Below are 25716 nucleotides of genomic sequence, written 5' to 3'. Positions count from 1 at the left end.
AGATACATTTCTGCTCTAAAAGAATGTATCCCAACTTTCAGACTACCTTGTTTAGAAAATGGTCAAATGAACTGGATGTTTTATGGTTCAGGATTTAAAAGTTTCTTATATTAAAGGTCCATGCACACGCTTTTATCTTGCTCCACATTGCCAAAGAATTGGACCTTGATGTCTCAGTGTCAGACTGCGGCAGATGTCGGACCCAAATGCACAGTGCAGACGAGATGTTGGGTTAATAAACAGCTTTAATTGTCCAGGCCTAGTCAGGCAATCTGGATCATACACATGAAGTCACAGTTCTCAGGGACAAAGGGAGCAGGCCAGATCAGGACCAGAAAACATGCAGGGTTCGGTACACAGGTGAGCTCGGCAGACGTACAGACTAGGGCTAGACAAAAATGTGGTCAGACAATCGGGAACGATACCAAGATCTCCAGGCGTAGCTACAGACAGGGTGTGAGCAGGAATCGGCGGTCAGGTTCAGACAGGATCGTGCAACAAGGTAGCTATACGAGAAACGCTGGAAAGTGGTCTTGGAACTCAACAATCTGGCAACTCGAGTGTGTAAGAGGTGAAGGCTATATACTGGGGTGGATTACTAATTACAGACAGGTGTGTATAATGAGGACCGGTAATGACGGAGAAAACAGCTGAGATGTGGTATGAACAGGAAGTCCTTCAAAGTAAAACAGGAAACAGTACAGATCGTGACACTCAGTAAGGTGCCTGTAACTTTTCATGCCAAAAAGCGCTGTAGATTGCCCACACGGCCCGTCTGAAAATGTGTGTTTTAAGCTCTCCTCCACATAGCTCTATTTTCGGAGTGTGTCGGAAGCTAAACTGATCGCCACACCCCTTTGAGAAAGCGCATAGCCGTGATCCGCTGCGGGAATTAACTTGATTAGCTGCTAACGCTAATACTAATGGTTGCAAATTAGCAGCCTGAAATAATACAACAGAATATTCATAACACGGCTACAGCTTGTTTGGGAGCATAGCTTGATAAACTAATATAAACTCATTTTTACATGCTTTTTTCTTTCTCGTTCTGCTGCTGCGTGAAAATTATTTTTCCATAATAGGATCTTCAGCTGCAGCTTATATTTTGCCGTATTTGTCTGTAATTAAGTGCCAATGTAGAAACAGTGAATGCCTACAGAGGCATGGTGTGACAGCAGTTATTGCTTTCAAGATATTGCATGTATTTATTACCTTTATTAATAAATTAAAATTTCGATAAATCTTACCTCAAGACGCCTGTTTTTGAGTTGTTTTGGCAACACCAGTTGCCAAACCTACTGTCATGTATGGTTGATGATCCAGGACTGGAGCCAGTATGATTGAATGTCTTTTCATTACAGAACACGTTTAATATACAGTATATCAGACAATTACACATGCATGGAATAAATCAGTATCTCAGAAATTCATAAAAAACTTTAGAACATTTTACTATTTACAGATTAATCATAATGTACCTGGGAACTCTGGTTTGCAAACATAGTTTTGTTTCTATATATATATATATATATGACCTAATATTTTTTTAATTGCTTTTAGTAAGGTGTATGATATATCAAGTGCTAATATAGAACTAATAGAAATGTAGTTATTGTTTTTTGTCAGTACTATGTCTGTGTGTATCTCAAGTTGTTGCAGGTATCTAGCCTAGAAGTCTTGTTAGCTGGTGCTATGGACTTCTGGGGCGAAGAGTCCAAGTCATCCCACCTTGTCTGGTCTGGATCACGGCAGTGTTTCCTGAGGGACAAGGCACCTGTTTTGGACTTAGACCACCTGTGAAATACCTAAATTATTGTTTTTTGGCAATACCTCAATAAAAGCTGAAATATTATAAAACATTTTTCTGTTTTCCCTCATTAGGTATATACATACAAAAATAGTTCAGTGAAACAGCAATAGTCAAAGCCAACTTTATCTTTAACCAATGCACCAGCACTATAGTGCTGTATAAGCTACCGTCACAGTTTAATTTGCAGACCACAAAATGAACGGGTAGGATTCATAGTTATGTTGAAAGCATAGTTTCTGGAGTGGAACAGTGTAGTATATTTATGTATCATATAATATATTATTTGTAGTATATTTATGTATCATATCATATATTATTATATAGGTAGTGAACAATCTGTTCTGGTCAGGTTAAGATGCAGTGACTGTTCCGCAACCCTTGTAGTTTGGCAGGGTCGTTGTCTGGGGAGCATCTGGGATAGACTCCAGGAAACAGACATTTACTTTTAGCAGTAAAGTTGATCATTGCTTATGGGCGAAATACAGAGGCTAGATGGGTTTATGTGTGTCCTCAGTTACTGGGGTTAAAGAGTTTGCTTAAACTGGGTTCACAGAATCTGTTGCCTAACAATGTTTATCCGAGCTGTTCCTAAGGAAATATTCAAAATGTCACGCCTACCTGGGAAAGGAACTAGGAGGTTGATGGTGGGCCAGATGGATCCGGGAGCTGGACAGATAACACGGCCCAGCACCAGGACTTTCTGAGTAGCTGAGAAAAACATCTACAAGTCCTTATTTGGACGTGTGGAAAGAATTTAGGTGGTGGTTAAAAGCAGGCCTTCACAGGCTGGGGTTTTCAGAGCGCTTCGCAGAAGGTCCGCTGGTAGCACACAGCTGACCTTTTCCGACCTCCCAGTTCTCTCTGCAGAGGAGCAAGCAGCTGAATTTGGTCTCTGCCTCTCTTGCTATTACTCTTTTGTAATCATTATCTGATTGTTTTAATTTGTCATATAATAAACCTGTATGCTATTGATTTAAACTTCGAAGTTGAGTTCTTGTGAAATCTCTGCCGTGGTTGAAGAAAAGAAAATGCACGACCGAAATTGGCGTCACTCCAAGCAGGCAGGAAATAGCTGGGTCTAGAGCCGACAGGTGCCCGAGACGGCCACAGGTGAGATGCGCTTAAGCTCTTACATGACGATTCTCTGTGTTGGGGGCAGTGTGGGCAAATGTTGGTTACATTAGAAAATTCTAAATTCTGATTCGGCTATTTCGAGAAAATTATCTGTGTAGGGATAAGCAAAAAGAGGCAGAAGAGAATTTGCTTGTATAATTTGCTGTATATAAATATAACTAACCAACTGCTTTATTTGTGTGCTGTGCCTTTATTGTGGGGAAAAATGACATGGCCTATTGACCTCTAAACGTTGACTTAAATGTTAACTTAAGGCACATGCGGATTGGACACTCTAATATTAAGGGCTTTGAAGTCTGTATTTGGTTAAAGTATATATAAAGGCTGTGTAAGTACCATAACTGATGCCGATGGCTTTGGCCCAACAACGCTGAAGTGGCAAAATATATGCACATTTTTTCACTGGACTGGACACTCTATTTACTCTTTCATAGGGTAGGAGCTATATTATGCCATTTCAAAAGCGTGTACCAAATTTACAGGGGTGTGTGTGTAACAAGCGTCAGGTTACGATGCGGGCTCAGTGCATTAGGAAATAGAGTGTGACCTTGTGCTACACATTCAATCAAATTTTGGTTTTAGGCACTGTAGTTTTATGTGTGTATGAGGAGACCTACATTAAGCTTGGGACTGATCAATCCAAGTGTAGATTTTCTCGAGTTGTGAGGCCTGAGAGATTAATTATACATAGGGAAAACGGTAAAAGCGCTTTTATTTGTTATGCATATGAAGAAGAAGTGCGCTGGCAATAATGTATAAAGTTTAATCAAGTGAGTATTTTTGTGTATATACGTATGTGAAGTTAAACGGCGTAATAGTTGCTTGTTGCTGATTTAAATTTGAGTAGGCTGGGTTGACAGCGGCTCCCCTACTCCTATGGTGCAGAAGGAGTGTGTGTGTGTGTGTGTGTGTGTGTGTGTGAGGGAGAGAAGAAAAGAGAGCAGGAGGCAGGGGGAGTGAGTGTGTGTTTGTGTGTGACAAGAGACATATCCCCGCTCCTCATACGTGTGTGTTTTCAGATAGTTGGGGGGAGCTGTTGGCTTGGTGCCAGGTGGCGACACAAAGTTGGGTTTTAATTTTGGGTGTTGTTTAATACTTTAACATATTTTATTGTCCTATATTGTGTTCACTTTTCTTTGTACTTTAATAATCATTTTGATGTAATCTGAGTATTTTAGTGCATTTTTTGTGACGACGTGTCCGCACTGTGGTTGAGAGTGGTCAAACTGGTCACGGTGTGTGAAGACCGGGGCTGATTTGTTTATTAAAAAATCAAAAAGGGGGGAGTTGAGGCGCGGTCTCTGAATTGGGTGTGGAGGCGTCAGCTGTGTGCCTCTTCTGTTGTTTACGCTCCCGAGAGAGTGTGTGTGTGTGTTTTACTGCTCAGAGCATTAAGCTCAAGGGTGTGTGTGTGTCGTACTAGTCCTAGCAGTAGGCTCGGGTGTGGGTGTGTGTGTGAGTGTGCATTGGAGAAACATAGACACATAGTCGGCAGACTGCAGTAAAGCCTTAGTCTTGTTACTATTATTACTATTATTGTAACGGACAGCAGCTAAACTTCAAAAAAGATTTTAAATCAAGGGTGTGTGGAACGTTCAGATACTGCATCCGGCTGCTGTGTAACAACTAGAGGTTAATCTTAATATTTTTTTCGTCTGCCATGGTATTTGCCATGGTCAAAGGGGGCTGACCTCTGAACGATTCACGGTTTAGACTGCGTTTTCCCCTACGTCGTTTGAAGAGGAAGGAATTTTACTGTAATGCTAACGCTTCTAAATTGGCTCAGAGCCGTCAGCCGCGTGCTTCTCTAAGAGCAGAATCAGACTGGAAGTACAAAGACAAAGTACTTTTGAGCCTCCATCTGTATGAGGCTCCGCCTCACCCCTCCCCCGAGTTTCTCCAACTTTTCAGATCAGAGCTTTGTATGTATGCATAGACTATTAGTACTTGAGTAGTATTAGGTAAGAATAAATGTTAGTAATACAGTAGGTGAGAATAGAACCACAGAAGGGGTTTATGCGATATACATGCTAGTGTACCAGTAGTGGTCTGCAGCGTGTTGGTTATACTTTCTTTCAGTGTGTATTGGTGGGATTTAGCTTCTATTTTTTCCTTTTTCAGTTTCCATTTTGTCTTGTTCTAGGTTAACTAGGTTACTTGGGCAAAGTTAATAAACATTCCTCCATTTATATCAAAGGTCTTTCTTTGCTTATGCGGCTGTAGCAGCTGCATTCTCATGAGCAAGACCACCATGTGGGCCCTAATGTGGGTTAGGCACAGCATGGGACATCACTATCACGTTAAATCAAGGGTTTCAATTACGCTGATTTTGTATAAGCCTAGTAACATAAACAAAGCACATGATCAGCTCCAATAAGACGCTAATAATTTTTCTTCAGAAGTTGCTTTGAAGTGGGCGTTTCTGCAGTGGTTTGGTTTATCTTTGCATCAGACTTACTCGTCTGTTCAGAACAAATCAAAACTTGTCAGCTCAACGGTCACTAGGAATGATTATCGGGCCAGTTGCTTAAAACAGAGGTAAAACCAAGATACCCAGAAAGGAAGAGCGTCTAATTACAATTTAACTGTTTAATACCTATGTTGCTTTTCACTAACTATGGGTTGTAAAGACAGGGAACTTACTTCAGTTATGAACACTGATTTAGATTAGTTCAGTTACAAGTATAATTAGGTGTAATTAGGGGTTGAAATCATATCTTCAGTAAGGGTACATATTCAATAATGAGATCTGTGGATGGGAACATGTCTCCAGTCAAGGTGTTGATGAAGGAAATTCAAAAATGCTCAGACAAATGGAGCAAGCGGACACATGAATCCACGTCGCCCTGGCCTTCAGAGGGGACATTTGATCTGAGGCAGTGTGCAGAGATGCAGGGTTTTACAAGATAAAAGACAAATCTGTAAAGCGAGGCCTTAAACGGGAAAGAGAAAATGCAGTGTTGCAATTGTTTATTAACTGTGCTAAAATTATGGGCAAAAAGACGGCTCAATGTTGTGATAATCAATTTAATCAGATCTCTATAATTAAGTCTCTTTCAGATCCGTCCCAGATGGATGCAGAAGAAACAAAACCATTACGGACAAAGAAGCCAGTTCACCCTGTAGCTGATCTAGAAGGGACAGACAGGGCAGTGGAAAGGGATGAGTTGTTAGAACTGCCCGGCGTTTTTTTAAAAACAGAGGAAAATCTCAATTGGAACCCATGCAGTAAAAGTGATATGCATGACAGAGCAGTTAGATCACTGTAGGTTGAGTCAGATGAGGAATTAGTGTGTGTGGGTGATGAACGGGTAAATGAGGTTTCTGATGGACTTCCTCTGCTGGTCAAAGGGGCAGGGCATCAAAATCTGCCCTGGCCTTCAAGACCAGATCAGAATGATCTGACTGACACTGTGGAACTGTGCAACTTGTCACTAGAACAAATAACTGACCATGTGATTCATGCTGTTGAGCTGCGTCAGAAGCAGGCAAAGGAGGCAGTGAAAGAAGCAACACGCTAGCAGCAGCGGGAAGAGGGGGAGAAAAGAGAGACGAGGATGGTCTCTGCTCAACCAGCCAGCGTGCCTCAGACCCCACCTACACCACCAGGCATGGCCACACCTCAGGTGATGTACATTCTACCAGGAGGGTGGACAAGACGACCTCCTATGAGGAGAGGAGGGTTCCATGCAGACAAAGGCAGAGGAACAGGAGGCAGCCACAAAGGAGGCGTGAGATGCTACTGCTGTGGGAAGACTGGTCACGTAAGAAGCCATTGCTTTGATTGGCTACGAGGCTCACAAGGAGTGCCCAGACCAAAGGGGTCCGCTGATCAATGTGGAGGCCCCTCAGCTGGTTACTAGAGAGGACCAGACACCTGCAGGATTCATGAACTTTGTTAATGGGCTCCATCAAAAGCCAAAAAACCAGATGCCTCTGAATCTGTGACTTTACCTTGCTGCACACTTTAGTACTTTGAGACTCAGACAAATATCTAAAATTTGGAAACAAAATAAACAAGTCGGGCTGGTGAGAATGACTTAGTCCTTAAACCTGCCAAAAGATTCAAAGATTAAAAATATGCCAATTTTACTAGGCAAGGGAAAGACAAAGGTATAGAGAATATTTCAAGATAAAGTTCCCAATTCAATCACTCTGCTGACAAATTATTTCACCTGATGCTCAGTGGTTGACGGTGTTACAAACAATGTGAATGTGAAGTGTATGGATGAAGAGACTGTGTGCACCAGACTTTGAGACATGCCTCATTTCATCTCTCCAACTAACACTAACTGTAGACAGTTGTCTCATGTTGAGGTAAGAAAGTTTCACTAGACAAGCCTCAACACTGTAGGAAGTGCCTCCCACATACCATAAAGTGAGTGAAGTATCTGAGGAGGTCAATCAGCTAAAAAGGGAATTTGAGGAGAGTGTAAATGTTTCCCTCATACAGTAAACAGCAGTTTGATCTCTACAATATGTAAGCTAGTATAATGCATCATGCTCTCATGTGTTACAAAAAACATCTAACTTAAAGTGACTAAAACCAGGTGTGCCTTTCACTGCTACTGTGCCAGTTCTCCAATAGATAGAAAAACCAAACCATTCAGAACCCGCAAGGTGTAACTGTTGCAACAATGTAAATAAGTGAGGCTGCAGTTTTAATGATCACCTTGACATGTTTTGATGAGGTTCCACTTAGTTCTTATCATCACTATCATTAATATATTCCAACAGAGCAGAAGACACATTTAGCAAATGGGTAAACCAGGTCTCAGTTCATTTTTTCTTTCCATTCTTTTCCTAAACAGTTAACATAGATGTCATCAGTCTGCAGCCCTTAAACAAATGTGACAGGGCTGTGGTGTTCTTTACGGCATGGAAGGAGGAGGTCTGGGGAAGAGACTGAGTAACAACAGTGACGGTGCTTTATCCTCCAAGAGGTTTGACTGTATGTGGGTTTATATGGACTTTCTTAATAGGTTACAATACTTCAGTTATCGTCCACAGCTGTTTTGTTATCACTACAAACTCTGACAGTCACAGGGGAATTATAATCAGATGTAGCAATAATTGTGGGGTTGTTTGTATTTCTAGGGTATAGCTTTGCGCTTCCAACAGCTCACTAGGTTGTGTTATTGTCCACGTGTCACTTCTGATAAGTTGTGAGGATGCAGTTTATTTAGTCTACGTTAATTTTTTTATGAAGGCACTTAATGCATGCATCCGCAATGCTTCTTGAATTCAGTAAAGTTTTCTACATTGCAGTGACTCTGTGTTTGTAATCGGGTTAGTTTGTGTCGTTGCAGCAGTTACTGAAGCTTAATCCTTCTTGTTCAACTTTCAACGGACATCCTCAAATTCACTCAGTTTTATTCAGGGATTGATGATGATCCCTGGTAAGGATAAATACGTAGGATAAATAAGTGTAGGAAATTACTTTTAAGGGTTTTGCTAGTGTTCTTTTATCCATCCATCTTAATTTAGTGATTTAATCGGCTTCAAATTCAATGGACAGTTATCTGTCTATTAAGGGGGGAAAAGTGTATTGTAAAAAAAATTTTTGATTATTGCTTTATGTCGGTCCTTAGTAACTGGGGAACTTGTGTGTGTGGCATCTGCTGTGAGAATGGACTATTCTGTTTCTGTTGTGTTTTATCCCAAGTTGGTGAACTTAATCCATGGGGGAAAGGTTGGGGTTGAGTTGGCACAAAATTTGATTTGGTATATACTGTAAATAGCTTGCGCTACAGAGGAGTATGATCTTACAGCGGGACTCATTGTGGAGGAATAGGAAAAGTGACAGGAGCAGGGTATGTCAGGAAGAAAAGGAGTTAAGGGAAGTCAAGGAGTGAATGAAAAGGAAAGTGTAAATGTTACAATGACAATAGAAGGATGAAAAAGTACTGTGAACATTGCATTTCAGTGTGTAGCTTGTAAAAATATGCCAAACGCATAGACTAACATTGCATGAAGCTTTGCTTGACGAAATGGTGTTTAATGCATCAACCAAGTTTCTATGTGAAACAGATGATTAATATATGCAGGAAAGCTGTGTTGTTCCATTGCAGGAAAGAAGAGGACAAAGAAGATCAAACTCCGAATCACTGATGGGCCCTGAGTGACACTGCTGACTCATTTAGCAGAACAAGGTCACAGGCTAGCCTTTCTAAATTATAGTTCTCATAGAGCAAAAGGTTTCTCTTAGCTCACGTGCACGACAAAAACCCTGAGCTCATGACATGACTGACTGAAACTGTGTATGCTCTACGGACTGACCATGACACGTTTCGATGATGTTTTATTGTTGTTGATTTTATATAATGAGGATTTAACCACTTTCATTCTGCATCTCAGTGTGTTGTTGTACACAGGAAGCTCACATTAACAACTTCAACCCTTCTTTCTACACAGAGCAGCAGTGGAGAAACTGTGTCAGCATAAACATCTCGCTTAAACTAATTTTCTTTCCTAACCTCTTTCCTAACCAACTTCTATCCTACAGAGGCAGCCGGTAAAAGTGTCTACCCCCACCGTGTTTGGGTTTCAAATCTGCCGCGTCAGTGCCGGGTTTGCACTGCGGGATGAGTGTGCTACGTCCTTCTGGCCTGTAGGTGGCGATTGACTCCCACTTTTGGTCCTAAAACATCGTAGTTGCTTACGTCATATAGCCTCTTGTAGAACAACCAATGATCAGGTCTTGGGTGGCCTAGTGGAAACGTGCATGGCCACAACGTTTTTTTTTTTGTCCGGGGTTCAAGTCTGAGTGGAAGCAGTTTTTTTATTTTAATTATTGGAAAAACAGCGTCTCATCATCATCATGTGATCACGAGATGACAACGTTGTATTACTTAGTGCATGGATCGCCAAGACCATGAACCGCTGGTCGCGTTATAGTATTATAGTACTACTACAATTTAAAAAGTGAATAAGAATGATCTAGACCAGAGGTCGGCCACCGGTAACACCCACGTTTTAAATGAAAAAAAACAAACACTGGGAGCCGCGGAGGGCGGCAATATTATATTATTTGAGAACATTCAACATTTGTTTTTTAATCCAAATAAGACATAAAAGTCGGGGCTCAGAGATCTAACCGATGATAAAACATTGTCAAGGCATCGACAAGGACAGCTTTTCCCTGCTTCAAACAGCTGTTTTAACTGAGAGCAACCCGTGCAGCATCACCGGTCAATCTGTAAACGTATTAATTTTTTTTTGTAAATAAAAATAATGTTTGCCCTGTTCAAACCTGGGGAATAAAAAAGATTCTGATTCTGAAAGCGGCTGATCAACTTCGTAGGAACACATTTCATATGGTAAAGGGGGAAAGGGACACTAACAACCCAACGCAGCCGAGGCTGTAGCAGGCAGAGAAACGCAGATCTTTGTCCTGCGTGTTGATGCGCGTTTCCCCTTCCCCCAGTGTCCCTGCAGCTGATCACGCCACCTGATGCTGCCCAGTCTCTCACGGAGCTTTGTCCTGAAGCTGAAGTATTTCTCACCTGCTGATCGAGTAGTAGCAACACATTAGCATGTCTATGCGCCTCTACGAAGGAGGGGGAGGGATGAGAAGTTTGCCTTTGCGACTGTGAGCAAAAATGAGACAAACAAAAGCTTGGTCGAACTCAGATTCAAGTCATCTGAGTACGAAACACATCACATATCATTCGATCTCGTGTTTCAGTCAAGCGACAGTCGGGAGCTCTCTGCTAAGACTGCTGCACCGCGACCCGTCCACGGATGAGCTTCGATTAAAAATTAAAAGCAGAGGTTTTTAGTTTTACGTTTTTCTCTAAACGAAAAAAACAGCTTAAAATTCAAGTCCGTGTGTTTTTGTTAAAAAATATTTTTGTTCGGTTTATTGGTTTGTAATGCGGTGCTTTTATTCGTGATAGATGGACGGATGGGAAATCAAAGTTTTGAAACGTACACGGGCCGAATAAGTCACATCAGCCACTCATTCAGTTACAGTGACACGCACAGTCAAAACAAATTCTCGCTACATCTAGTGCGCCACTCCTCCGTTTCTCTCGTAGCCCGCATTTGCACATCCATACATTTGTGTATTGGTCACTCTCTGTCTGGACACATGACTCCGAAACACGTCACGTGTTTGTGTAAGAGGTTGATGTCTCCAACAAATTATAAGCAGAGGTAACGATAGAACGACTTTTTGTTTTCCGTTTGTCTCTAAACAATAAAAACATATTAACTCCAATTCTGTTTTTTTTTTCAAAAAAAACAAATATTTTTGCCTGTTTTATTGGTTTGTAAGGCGGTGCTTTGATTAAAATCCGTTTCCGAGAAACGAAAACGCCGGTGAAAGTGGCTGGATGGACGGATGGGAAATGAAAATGTTGAAACGTACACTGGTCGAATAAGTGATCTCAGCCACTCAGTTACAATGACACGCACAGTCAAAACAAGTCAAACTGCAGTTCTGCAGACACAGAGTAAACGCGTAGGAACAAACATGTTGCTGTAATGCGTCGCTGTAGATCTGCTGATTTCTGGCGTCCTGTCAAAATTACGACCGACAACTGCTGTAAAACAAATTCCTATGATTATTACGGTTATTTACGTAAAATCTACGACTATTGGAAAACATTCATTAACAAGTTGTGGAAGTTTAAAACCTAAATAAGCGGCTGTAGTCGCAGATGGACTGCGCTCTACGTCTTTACTTGCACATTCAAATTATATTAATTAAACCGCGACGCATAATCATGGTATTATGTGAAGTCAATGTGTTTTATCGGATGTTAGAGCGGTGGGTGTGTACATATTTTTAAGAGACGCCTTCTATTTAAAGACACGAAAAAGCTGAGGAGAATGGAAACAAAAATGTGTTGCTGCTGTGGCGCTGCCTGTTTTAAACCACACAGAACAATTATAACTTTGCTGTGAACAGAAAATAAGTAAGCCATCAACAAGTTGTTGCCCTTCATACTCCCCATGTTTTAGCACACAACAGATACTTAATAGTAAAAACTTAATAGTAAAATAGGTCTGGTGTAATATATGTGTGTTACAGGTAGAAATGAACAGTCGGACCTCAGTTACGCTGTAGTGCTTTGGAGGCTTCTAATCAACGCTGCGCCACCTGGTGGTTAAAACGAGACTAGCGTCCTGATTTTTTCCAGCCGGCTGCAGGATTAAAAATCTTCAGTCAGCGACGCACTCGCTGCACCGTGGCGACGCGTCGGTACTGCAGTAAAAACCCTAGTCACTTTGAACCGCTGCCACTGTACTCTTAACCTCCATCCACAGGTTACTTCAGTATCAGAGGAGGGTGTGTCTTATGACCTGCTACGACTGTGGGTTTTTATATTCTCTGATCTTTTGATTTCTACAGCGACGACCTGGAACAAAAAGCAAACTATATGTTCTATTCAGCCTAACCCTAACCCTAGCTCTGTAGGATGGTTATGCTGCACTTTAGTGCAGATCTTTCTGCATCTCAGCTATCAGCTCTCAGGTCACAGCTGGAGCACCAGTCTGAGGGGGACAGAGGATGGTGCTGAAGAAGTGTGCTGGAGCCCTGAACTGTCCAGAAATGAGGGAGTCTGTGTTCTACGGGAACGCGAGCTGGGCCAACTGGGTCGCTAGCGAAAAGGCAGGGCATCAGATGAGGTTCCGAGGACAAGGCAGAGGGTGCAGTGCCACAGCTTCCAGTACAACCGTGACGGACGAAGGAGGAGTCGATGGAGCCAAAGGAGCTGGTGGAGAGTCCAATTATTCCAATTCCAGCTACACCAAGAATCCTCACCCACCTAATATTGTGGGGTTGCGCTGACCAACACGGCTATAGGGTGTGGGCGGAGCGCCGCCCATAGCTGCATCGTTGATATACACTGATGTTTGAATTTGCACGTGCATGAGCTGAATTGCAGATGCTGGATGACGTGAGAGCAAAGACCTTCATGATTGACTGTGGTTGGTGTGGAGTCTGTGAATAATCTGTTGTGATAAAGAGGACACTTATGTAGAATGAAAACTGTGAGGTTTGTTACTGAATGTACTTGTTTACAGGCAGCGTGGGAGGATCACCTGTTGGAGCTGAAAGAAGAGCTTAGCTGTTCTATTTACTACAGATTTTGTGAATCTTTAACTTTGCTTTGTTATCTTAAAGGGCTCATATCATGCAAAATCCACTTTTTAGACATTTTGGAGCATTCCTATGACTCTATGGGTCACATATACACACACTGAGCACGGTAGAAATGCATTTCCTGCTTTTTTCACATTTTGAAAACGTAAATTTTCTCACCCAATGAAAACAGACCACGACCTACTCTGAGGCCGTGTCCCAGTTGTCGTCACCTTGGTCGGAAGTTCTCCCTGCAAATCCTGAACCACCACCCCCACAATGATCCCGAACCAAAACTGGACTTCCGCCATTTCCCCCCTCTCACTCACCGTGAACAGACAAGCACGGCAGCGTTCAAGTCCTCCCATAGAAATAGTTCGGTTCTTGGGTGTTCTAACCAACACCAAAGTCTATTCACTTTAACAAGGGATCAACAAGTGAGGATTTGTGGGTCACTTTTATTTTTAACGGACCGGTGCCAGAAACACTGCCTATACGTATGTGCATTTCAAACGAGGGTGCGTACAATGCTGGATTTGTTTAACGGCTCCTGTTGGAAAAAAAGGATCTATTCCTACAGTCCGTCATCCACTCACTGAAGTAAGTACATGCTTGATATTTATAATGTTTTAAAATGTTAGTTTGTCCGTTTAAATGTAGTAACCTATGTGTGGGGCAAGTTACTAGCTAGCGATGCTAACGGCTACAGCCAGTCGACCGCGCCTTTGTCCCCTTCAAATGTGCTCATGTGGGCTCCTGCAGCCACACACCTGTGTGGAGAAAAGCTAATGACTAACGGCATCGAGCGGCTACAGGCAGGGAGCGGTGGGATAGCGTCTGTCCTTTTTCTGTAATCACATACACCTGCGGGGAACAGCTGATCGTTATCGCCCTTCTAGCGGCGACAGGCAGGAAGCGGTGGATCTAGCTCGCTGTAGTAAGTTTGTGCTTGATACTTGTGATATCTAAATATGTTAGTTGGGTCTGTTTAAAATGCAGTAACCCACGTGTGAGACAAGCTAATCGCTAGCGTCGCTAACGGCTACAGTGAGTCAACCGAGCCTTTGTCCCTTTCAAATGTGCTACTCTGAGTTGGCACCTGTGTGTGTGTGATGGGCCTTCGATCGGCGACAGGCAGGAAGCGGTGGATCGAGCTTTTGTCCTGTTGACGTGCTGCCGCTCCTGTTTGTGTTGCGTTAGCCGTTAGCATGTCTTTAGGCCTTTGCACTTTAGAGCTACAGCTGGTCAATCGCTACAAAAAGAACCTGCAGATGAACGCGGTTGTGTTTGTTATTACCCCGTCCTGTGTCAGAGCCTAAATCAACTTGTGATTTGGGGTTATGTCATTGTTCTATCAAATTCTAACATGATTAGTTGGAATGATTACTGTGTTGTGTTGCAAGCTTAGTTGCTAATTAGTCACATCTCTACAATAACTGCTGCTTATCTGGTCAGTAACCTACAGCTTGTACCATAGCCATTATATTTGCAGTAAATGTAACAGTCTTTTCTATACTGTAGGGAGCCACATCCCAGTTACCTACATGCAAGGAGGCTGTCAAACAGAGAAATCACTGCAGACTGTTGGTACACAGGCATCTGCTGCCCAGCTCAGGAGTAAAGGTATGTAAGTTTGTATGTACCAACAGTAAGATAGGCAATAGAAGATTTTAATTGGTATATATTGTTTAGATTTTATATTTGAATTGTAACAACTGTTTATCTGTTGTTTTAGCACAGACAGACCTGTCCTCTTGTTTGGTTTAATTTTTTTTCTGGTATTGTGTGTTCTTACATTAGAGAAGGTTTTGACCTACATAGTAATGAACATTTCACTAATCTACAATTCTGATTGCAGTACCTTTTTGTTTCGATGAGGTGATGTTGAGGACAGCCACAGCTTCCATCTGGTAGAGGACTGCTTCCGCTCAGTCTTCCAAATAGTGATGAGAACAAGGATCACCACATCTCCCTGTTTACCCTACTTTCATGCATTTCGTCTGCAAGGCCCTGCAAAAGCTTCTGTCCTCAAACCCCCAGACTTCTTAATTAACTCAGTAACCTATACATTGCACATTGGAGTGTGAAGGTAACAGTTTGTTCTAGCTTTGGAGTAGTGGTGCATTTTTTGGTTTACAATAAAGTTGGCTTTAACTATTATGTATTTCACTGAACTCTGTTTCTGAAGGGAAAACACTTTTATTCAGGAAATCATAGTATTGAAATTACATGTTTTTTCTCTTTCTAATATGGTAAGCTATAAAGTTGAAGCGGCCATAAATAAAAAGCATATAAATTATATATAAATTAAAAAAAATTCTTTGAGTATTGCACTCACAAAAAACACATTTTTACTCAAATGGTAAAGGAGTTATTCCACAGGTGGTTTACATCCATCATACAATGAGTGTTTTAGTGTTTTATCCATCAGGAAACTCTGCCTTCATCTACAACCCAAGCATGAAGAGATGGCAACTCAGATTCTTCACCCTAGGAATCCTCAGCACCAGCCCACTAGCCTCTGTAGATTAGATACCTGTAACAACTTCAGATACAGAGACATATTACTGTCAGATTTAACAAGAATGACAAAAAACATAATTAAAAGCAGTAAAAATACGTTAGGTCAATATATAATTTGAACCAATGCTTTTTGTTCCCAGGAAGGTCATGCAGTGATTGCTCTAAATATTAATGCACATTTTTAAATAAAATTATGTCAGAGCAGCAGCACAAGTAAGACAAAACAGTGAAATGTGTAAATGTAAAATGTATTTATTATTTCAGCTATGCTCTCAAACTTATTTATTTGTATAACGTGAGCTAAAGTAGTGTTATCTATTAACGAGAGTTTTCCAGGTAAGTCGTGTTGTGAATATTGAAGCTGCACACGCCATTTAGCATACGCATTAGCAACCGCTAGTCACTTTGCAAATTACATAAATCAATTAAATTGAAGTAAATGCGACATTACCAATGAGACACATCTTGCATCAGCCGAAATGTGGCGACTTCAACAGCCTCCTCTTCAGCTTCAGGGTCAGATTCGGGATCGTAGACGTATGGTTCTACTACGCTACGAACTAGCTGGCTGGCTAACGTCGTGCAGTTCTGTAGTGGGTCGTCTTCTTCTGTGGAGGATGGCGGTGGATTGTATTCTCAACGTTGCACTACTGCCACCTATAGTATCCTAACCGTGCGGTGGCTCGTATCCATGGAGCCAAAAAACAACAACAACAAAAAAGGTATGCGCTTCCGCACAGAGGTGTGGCGAGCAGCTTCGCTTGCGACACGCCCAGAAAACACAGCGTTTGCTGATGGGGAGTGAAAACAACATATTGACAGGGGCAGTGTGGACGATCTAAAGAGTTTTATGGAATGAAAATTTACAGAGACCTTACTGAGACATTAAAGTCCAATATTCTTTAGAGTGAAAAGCTGTATGATCAGGGAGCTTTAATGTTGAAGTTCATGTCTATTTAATACAGATGGAGCGGTTCATTTTCGCTGATTTCAGTCGACTGTCAGTCACCTTTCTGACGCTGATCACACACTTATCACACCCTCATCAGCCGACTGTCAGCAGCCCCCCTCCTTGGTCTGTCTGGGGAAGGTGTTAAAAATGTTAATGAGGCCACCCCCATTTTAGCACCAAAGACGCAATTCCAGGGTAAAACCAAAAGGTGGAGCTTTAGTATCTGACCCGTAGAGTTAGGGTCAAACAGCAAGTATAGGCACAGTTCTGAGAACAGGACATAGATCTGATAATGTCAGTTCTACACTGTTTGCTAGGGCATACAGACAAACAGACAGACAGACAATAGTCTGACTAAACAGTGAACTAAAAAGTTGAGAAAACTTGAAAAGTTGACTTCATTTCAGAATTGAATGTTGTACTAACTTTTTTTTAATCATAGATTACCATTGGCAGCTCACGCTGCCACAGCTGCCAAACTACCTTCTGGAGGTTTATCAGTTACTGGCTGTATTAGGTTGAGTTGGACTTCACAAATGAAATTATTAAATTCTCATACTATATATTATTCTTATTCACTTGAATGTAGTGTGTGTCAGTCTGCCTGCTTCAGGAGCTGTTTTAAATTAAAAAAAGAACATTTCAATGTTCTAATCAAGTTTAGATGAACATAACAATAGAGAGCCTCTTTTCAGCCAGAACGACCATCCACAGCACCAGTTAGACTGGTTTCACACCACCCCCTTCTCCCCAAAGCACCAGAGTCCTGCAGTGCTGTTACCTGATGTAACCAGATACATTTGTGAACTACTTCATCCATCCATCACTTATAAGAGCCTAGTGGTTAAAGCACACAACTTCTCACCCACAGTTTTTAATTAAACTGTTTTTGTTAGTTGGTGGTTTAAAATAAGAAACTTTTATATCCTGAAGCCATAGACTTAACAAGTTTTATTTACAGATTTTATAAACGTCCAGTTCATTTGACCTTTTTCTAAACCAAGTTGTCTGAAAGTTGGGTCACTACATTCTTTTAGAGCAGAAATGTTTCTCAAGGAGCTTCTACGTTATGTCCTTCATGGGGGACATGGTCTTCACACCTTCTCACAGTCCTTTGTTCAACTGATGAGCCAGTTCTTTACAGGTGTGAAGTGAAGCCTATTGTAAATAGAGGATAGTGCCTAACTTTACTCAGACTGAAGGTTCTTGCACTTTTGGTAATGTTTCTGCTTTAAGAAAAGTCTGTAAGTTAACTTGAAAATTATTGAGCAGTCACAATCAGCCGATTGCAGTGACATTTGGCAGTAAAAGGTGACTAAAATGACATGGAACTGAAAGAATATCAGCTGGCATAACTCATAACACATATGTATGCAGATCTCTGTATTTTGTGTCACTTGAATTTGTGTGGTAAACGAAAGACACCAGAGGCAAGTTTACACCAGGAGTCTCTAGCTGGGAGCTTCTGTGCCTTAACCACTAGGCTGTTGGTCCTCTGAGGGAGACCTACTGTATGGACAGTAACTAAATTCCTTCATACAGCATTATGTTAACAGAGCCTTGATTTGAGTGGAACCTTTAAAGTTATGGATCCACGAAGAATTTTCTTTTTAAGCAGTTTACAAATATATCTGGTTTTCATGGCTCAGGTGAAGTTGTGTGGAAGTTGAGTCATGTCAACTCTTTCAGTCTGGTGTGCTTCTTGGGGGAGGGTTCATCACACCTACTCACTTTTGTGTCTTTTGTTCACATAACGAGCCAGTTCTTTGCAAGTGTAAAGTGAAGCCAAACTGGAGGATAATATGGAACTTCCCTCAGACTGAGGAAGGTTTTGGTCTTTGTCAGTTGTCAAAAAATGCCAGTAAATTTAGAGCTAAACATTACAATACAGTAATACATACAATACAGTATAATTAAAACAAATAAAATATCCATGTAGATGTTGACTGAATGTTTGACTAAAGGGCATTGTATTCATAACAGCTGTAGTTTTCTACTTCTTGCTTAGACATTAATAACTTTAAGTTCAGTTATAAACTACTTTACATTTAAGACGCTCATTTCTGTTTTCTCTCTCTCTCTCTCTCTCTCTCTCTCTCTCAAGATCAGTGTGAAATCCTGCAGCAACGAGGCAACGAAAATTTGCCGCTCCATCTGTATGATGCAGTATGATGAGTCAAAAAGGAGCTTTCTTTAGATCTAGATTTAAATCTGTATGCTATTGATTTAAACTTCAAAGTTGAGTTCGTGTGAAATCTCTGCCGTGGTTGAAGAAAAGAAAATACACAACAGTATTCTTTGTCTTGTTTGTACTGTTGTTTCAATCTTTCCCTTCTCTTAAGTTTGGAATCAATTATTTTTTTTAGTTTGCCCTGTGATTTTTGTCTATCTGAAGTCTGCGCTGTTTTCCTTTTTAATTTCTGTCTTCTATTTTTGTCACATTTTAACCATTTTGTCACATTTTGATACCTTGCATTATCCAATCCACCATCATTGTCATCTACTGTAGCAGATGATCCAGCAATGTTTTGTGTTAAGATTTCCTGTGACACATCAGAAACGTCAATGACATCAATCATTGGTGGTAGAGCATTATTAGCTTCATTAAGTATTGCAGAAGATGAAGCACCACTTTGAGCTGTACAGCTTGTTCCTGCTATTCCATCAGGGAGGTTGGTCATGCGCATGCTGGTAAACTCCAGAGGTGTTCATAAACACCTGAGAATGGTGTGCCTAGAATCTCATGACACCTTAAAAGCCTGTCAATCATATCACTGAGACGTGTAAATGTCAGCATCACAGATGTACCTGAGGTGCACACAACCGCACGAGGCAAACCATTAGCTCCTCTATAATGAGGATCAAAGAAACCATATTTGCCTGACCTGTTTCTGAACACTGCAATACATAATTGACTCATCATTAGCAAAGCGTACTGCACATCTGTCAACAAACAGCTGAGTCCTGCCTGTAGGTCTAAGAATGAACTTGAAGATCCATCCAAAGGTTCTCTCAGTCTGCCGTACGTGGCAAGTCGCTTGGTCACTTTGTACACATGTTGTCGTGCAGGTACTCTTGTGGGCAGTTCATCAACACACAAGTGATTACTTTTAGGGAACCTTTTTGTGGTTTTCTTGTACAATGCATTACCACTATCCAGAACATGGTCAAGATCTGCACTGGTAACGTGTTCATTCTCATGAAAGAAGGCAAGAAAAATAAGAGAGTTGCAGGTACACTGGCTGTTTCTGGTATACCCATATTTAATAGCAGCTTGACTGCGAGATGCAAGCACACATATGGGATCCTGACCTGACTCACCTACATAGTCAACATGAGATAGGCCTGGTACGCACAAAAACTCCTCTTCATTCTCATGGTCATGTGACATCTGTGGTAAAACATCAGCTTGGCTGTGACATATTATACCTATATTATGCCTGTTCTTGTTTTCCTTTTCATCATCTTCATCTTTGTTGCATCGTCTTCTTCCCATCAGGAGTCGCCACAGCAAATCATCTGTTTCCACCTAATTCTATCCTGGGCATCTTCTACTGTCTCTACTGGCCTTGTTTAGATAATGTGGTCCACTTGCATACTACTTCACTCTGGTATGTTGTTGTATGTAACTTTACTTTACGTAATAATAAAACTGATAATTTACAAGAAAATTACTTTATTTATACAATTCAGAAAAATACAGAAAAAATGTAAAGTGTGCGTCTGTGTGTGCGCATGCATGCATGTATGTGTATATATAATATGTTTGAAGATTTGCAGAACATGAACAGGTACAGGTACAGGTGGATGGCAGGTCTTTTCTGAAGAAATCAAAAAATGGGTTCATATGACTAACAACAATCAATGTATTTTACTAAACTATATTAAAAAAATTTAAAAAGACTTACATTCTTCTGATCCAGGCAGTCCATTGACTCGGAACCCCTTCTTTCATAAACACATGTACTGAAAAGGGGAGGTGTTTCAGTAACTCAAGGATTTCTCCATTCCACACTTCCTTGGGAATGGAAACCTCTTTTCCCATTTCGGTGACCAGGAGCAGACAACCGTTTTCTTCCCCTAGGCCTTTCACCTCTACCTGCACCTGTTCTTCATTGTCAGCCACCTGAAGATAGAAGGTAAAAAATGTACCGTATGTGGGTTACCGACACTGGATTTAAATGAGGGAGAAGTTAATAAGAGAAGTACATACATTCAGCTTTCAAAACAAAGATTAAACCTTTTAAGAAAGCAACTTACGGTTATCCTGGTGTGAACAGTGGAGCAGCATTTTCTGCCGTATGATAAATAATCCATCATACGGAGGTGGCTGAATGTATAATGCCTGTTCAGCTCAGGTATTTCGAGAGCACACTCCCTCCACATAGCAAGTGGGACCTCTTCTCCCATGGAATTATTTATTGTGATCTCCCGCAATGGCACATTGTCCCCTTTACACATGATTTGGCTCAACTACAAGTTGACAAAAAGTATTTTTTTTTTAAATAGCATTAGTAGCACAATGTATTTTATGATTAGGTCTAGATACTTACTTTTACAATTTTTCCACTTAAGGAAAACAGCTCTGGGGCTGAATTGGCGAGGTCCTCTACAGCCACCAGAGGTGAGATGGGGAACAACATGGCTTCCACCTGTTCCATTTAGTCCTGTGGCACTTCTATTTTGCTCGACCTGCACCGACAGAAAGAGTGTTGACCAAAATAGACTGTGTTGACAATTTAATTAAATAATAAGGCTGAGAGAGAGAGGGAGAGAGAGAGAGAACTGCAAAACTAAATTAATTAAAACAATTCAATTCTCAGCACAAAATATATTGATATTTTCACCACAAATAGCTTACTTACAGGAAAATTTTGCTGTCTCTCAAGAAATTGAGAAAGCCAGAGTCCGTAACCCGGCAGTTTTTAATGATGTAGCTTTCTCGTTTTTTTATCTTTTCAAGGTTTCCCTTGCTAGTGCCCACTGCAGAGGTCCTAAGCAGAAAAATAAGCATGGAACTGCTGTCTACACTGAGCATCAGGAGTTTGACCTGTCAGTGAAATCGGCAGCTGCGCCGTTGCCATGGAGACGAAAGGCGGGAAATTCAGGCTTACTCTGCTCTGTAAAAGCAGAGTTTCACCCTGTATAAACAGGCATGATGTGACGGAAGCAGCGACTGAAGAGCGACTGAATAGAGTTGATGTCTTCCCCGCTGACAGGCGCATTCATTTGATAATGCACGTACCTTGGCTGACAGTTCAGTTGAAAAACACTGAATCTTTACGAACCGTGCCTGAATAACATCTATGAACTGCAGTTTCTTCCTTGATTATCCATGATTATTATGAAAGAAGCGCAAATCTTCGCCAATCCATATTGTGCAATTAATACTGTGTTTACAATAAAGGTAATAAATAATAATAATAGTATTTTCATTTTAAAATGCACTGCATATTTTAAACGAATGTCGAAGTGCTACAAATAAATTAGACCAGAAAGCTACGATAAATACATACGTTTATTTTTGCAGAGTAAACGTATGTAGAACAAACTACTTGCTGCATTAATGAGTCTTAGACCTGCAGCTGATCACGCCACCTGATGCTGCCCAGTCTCTCACGGAGCTTTGTCCTGAAGCTGAAGTATTTCTCACCTGCTGATCGAGTAGTAGCAACACATTAGCATGTCTATGCGGCTCTGCGGGGGAGGGGAGGGATGAGATGTTTGCCTTTGCGACTGTGAGCAAACATGAGACAAACAAAAGCTTGGTCGAACTCAGATTCAAGTCATCTGAGTACGAAACACATCACATATCATTTGATCTCGTGTTTCATTCGAGCGGCAGTCTGGAGCTCTCTGCTAAGACTGCTGCCCCGCGACCCATCCACGGATGAGCTTCGATTAAAAATTAAAAGCAGAGGTTTTTTGTTTTTCGTTTTTCTCTAAACGAAAAAAACAGCTTTAAATTCAAGTCCGTGTGTTTTTGTTAAAAATATTTTTGTTCGGTTTATTGGTGTGTAATGCGGTGCTTTTATTCGGGATAGATAGACGGGTGGGAAATCAAAGTTTTGAAACATACACGGCCGAATAAGTCACATCAGCCACTCATTCAGTTACAATGACACGCACAGTCAAAACAAATTCTCGCTACATCTAGTGCGCCACTCCACCGTTCCTCTCGTAGCCTGCATTTGCACATCCACACATTTGTGTATTGGTCACTCTCTGTCTGGACACATGACTCCGAAACGCGTCACGTGTTTGTGTAAGAGGTTGATGTCGCCACCAAATTATAAGCAGAGGTAACGATAGAACGACTTTTTGTTTTCCGTTTGTCTCTAAACAATAAAAACATATTAACTCCAATTCCGTGTCTTTTTGTAAAAAACAAATATTTTTGCCTGTTTTATTGGTTTGTAAGGCGGTGCTTTGATTAAAATCCGTTTGCCGCTCATCGAAAGAAACGAAAACGCCGGTAAAAGTGGTTGGATGGACGGATGGGAAATGAAAATGTTGAAACGTACACGGGTCGAATAAGTGCTCTCAGCCACTCAGTTACAATGACACGCACAGTCAAAACAAGTCAAACTGCAGTTCTGCAGACACAGAGTAAACACGTAGGAACAAACATGTTGCTGTAATGCGTCGCTGTAGATCTGCTGATTTCTGGCGTCCTGTCAAAATTACGATCGACAACTGCTGTAAAACAAATTCCTATGATTATTACGGTTATTTACGTAAAATCTACGACAATTGGAAAACCTTCATTAACAAGTTGTTGAAGTTTAAAACCTAAATAACCGGCTGTAGTCGCAGATGGACTGCGCTCTACGTCTTTACTTGCGCATTCAAATTATATTAATTAAACCGCGACGCATAATCATGGTATTATGTGAAGCCAATATGTTGTATCAGATGTTAGAGCAGTGGGTGTGTACGAATTTTTAAGAGACGCCTTCTATTTAAAGACACGAAAAAGCTGAGGAGAATAAAAACAAGAATGTGTTGCTGCTGTGGCGCTGCCTGTTTTAAACCACACAGAACAATTATAACTTCGCAGTGAACAGAAAACAGCTAAGCCATCAACAAGTTGTTGCCCTTCACACTCCCCATGTTTTAGCACACAACAGATACTTAGTAGTAAAAACCTAATAGTGAAATAGGTCTGGTGTAATATATGTGTGTTACAGGTAGAAATGAACAGTCGGACCTCAGTTACGCTGTAGTGCTTTGGAGGCTTCTAATCAACGCTGCGCCACCTGGTGGTTAAAACGAGACTAGCGTCCTGATTTTTTTCAGCCGGCTGCAGGATTAAAAATCTTTCAGCGACGCACTCGCTGCACTGTGGCGACGCGTCGGTACTGCAGTAAAAACCCTAGTCACTTTGAACCGCTGCCACTGTACGTCATTTCCGTTCCGTGCTGTTCATAACAAACTTGCGGGCCGAACTAACATTAAACTTTAATAATAAGGTGGGGGCCACAAACTATCGGCTCGCGGGCCGCGAGTCTGAGACCCCTGATCTACAGAGTTTCACCACTACTAAACAGGCTTGTTCTAGAAAAATCATAATACTTATCATATATTATAATATTTATATAATAAAGTGGAAAACACACTCTGTGTATCAGGATCTGTCATTCAGTCAATCATCAACTCTTTCAGTTGATGTTGTCAGGGAAGGTCAGAGGAAAAAACAGTGCTATTAAAGCTAATAAGTTGCATTGGTGCTTTTATTTTGAAAGGACGTAGAGGTCGTGTGTGAGTGATTACTAAACTATAAAATTGTCATTAGATAGTCATAATTTATCATTCAATAGCAAAGAAAGCCTTATTAAAGCAAAAGATTTAAATGAAGCCCTTTCAGAATAAAAGCACCTTAATAAGTGTGAGTGGTTATTTGCTGAACTCTAAAATACTCTCATTAACGATTGGTAAGTATTCAGAACCAGAAATTTTCTAATCAATCTTGCCAGTAAAGGTAATAAATTGTAATTGGTGCTTTTATTTCGAAAGGATTTAGAGGAAATGTGTGGGGGTAATAGTGTAACTGTCAATTAGTTCTTAAATAACATAATCAACCATTCAAAGGCAAAAACAGTACAGTTAAAGCTAATAAATTGCATTTGGTGCTTTTATTTTGAAAGGATGTAGAGGAAGCATGTGTGGGTAATTACTTAACTGTTAATCTATCTTTAAATAGTCATAACTACCCATCTAAAAGCAGAAAAATTGCTATTAAAGCTAATAATTTGCCTTTTATTTTGAAAGGATTTGGAGAAAGTGTGTGCTTAATTACTACACAATCCAATAGTGTAGTTGAGTAATCAGTAATAAGCATGGAACTGCTGTCTACACTGAGCATCAGGAGTTTGACCTGTCAGTGAAATCTGCAGCTGCACCGTCGCCATGGAGATGAAAGGCGGGAAAATCAGGCTCACTCTGCTCTGTAAAAGCAGAGTTTCACCCTGTATAAACAGGCATGTTCCAGCTAAACCATAATCGGTATCACAAAAATTATTTCATTTTACGAGTCCCAAGGCTTCAATGAGCAAATGGTGTGAATTTTATGTTTCAGGACAAAAGTTTGTAGCCACAGTCGCAATTACAAAATATGTCTCCTCCTGTTTTTTTTCCCCCAGACGTCTGCCTAAAATTATCATTAGTTTCTATGGGAGAATTTCAGGATCTCTTTGCGCTTTGAGGTCAATAGCGACTAAAGTATATGTCTGAGGGTATAGCCAGACACATCATTAGAAAGAAGAAAAGTATGACTGCGATTTAGTGTGATAATTACATTGATAGAGTAAAAATTGTGGCTGTAGCGACAAGTTAAAGACAGAAGTTCTGTCTTTAAAAACTGTAGCTGTGACATCATGCACGTTAACTGATGCAATACGAACTAATGGAAAAGCTGAAAATTTAACAAAAACCACACCATATTTAAACCCTCACTAGTCGAAAAGTATAGAAGATACAACGCTGATTTACAAGGAGAAAGTTGAACGATGATAGACGCTTTTGAAGTTTAAATGACGTTTCTACGCCAAAGTATGACGATGATAGACGCTGATGAAAAGAGGGTTAAAAAAAGTTGAACGATGATTCCCATAGACGACCATTTTAAAAAAAACGAAGAAAAAAGTTGAATAACGTTAAAAGTTGAAAAGCTGAAAACATTTTTTTTATATAGCGCCAAATCAC

The 25716-nt window shown here is 40.8% G+C and overlaps 1 long non-coding RNA gene across 1 annotated transcript; it reads left to right on the top strand.

Moving 5' to 3' along the window:
* Positions 1 to 13063: 13063 nt before the first annotated feature.
* Positions 13064 to 15034, top strand: LOC129603440 (uncharacterized). Its single transcript, XR_008693295.1, has 3 exons — positions 13064 to 13637; positions 14559 to 14660; positions 14896 to 15034. It is a non-coding gene; the product is annotated as an uncharacterized LOC129603440 (long non-coding RNA).
* The last annotated feature ends 10682 nt before the right edge of the window (positions 15035 to 25716 follow it).

This window comes from Betta splendens, chromosome 19 (genome assembly GCF_900634795.4).
Source record: "Betta splendens chromosome 19, fBetSpl5.4, whole genome shotgun sequence".
Classification (NCBI taxonomy): Eukaryota; Metazoa; Chordata; class Actinopteri; order Anabantiformes; family Osphronemidae; genus Betta; species Betta splendens.
The sequence above is the reverse complement of the archived record's forward strand: the minus strand, read 5'-3'. Positions and strand labels throughout refer to the sequence as shown.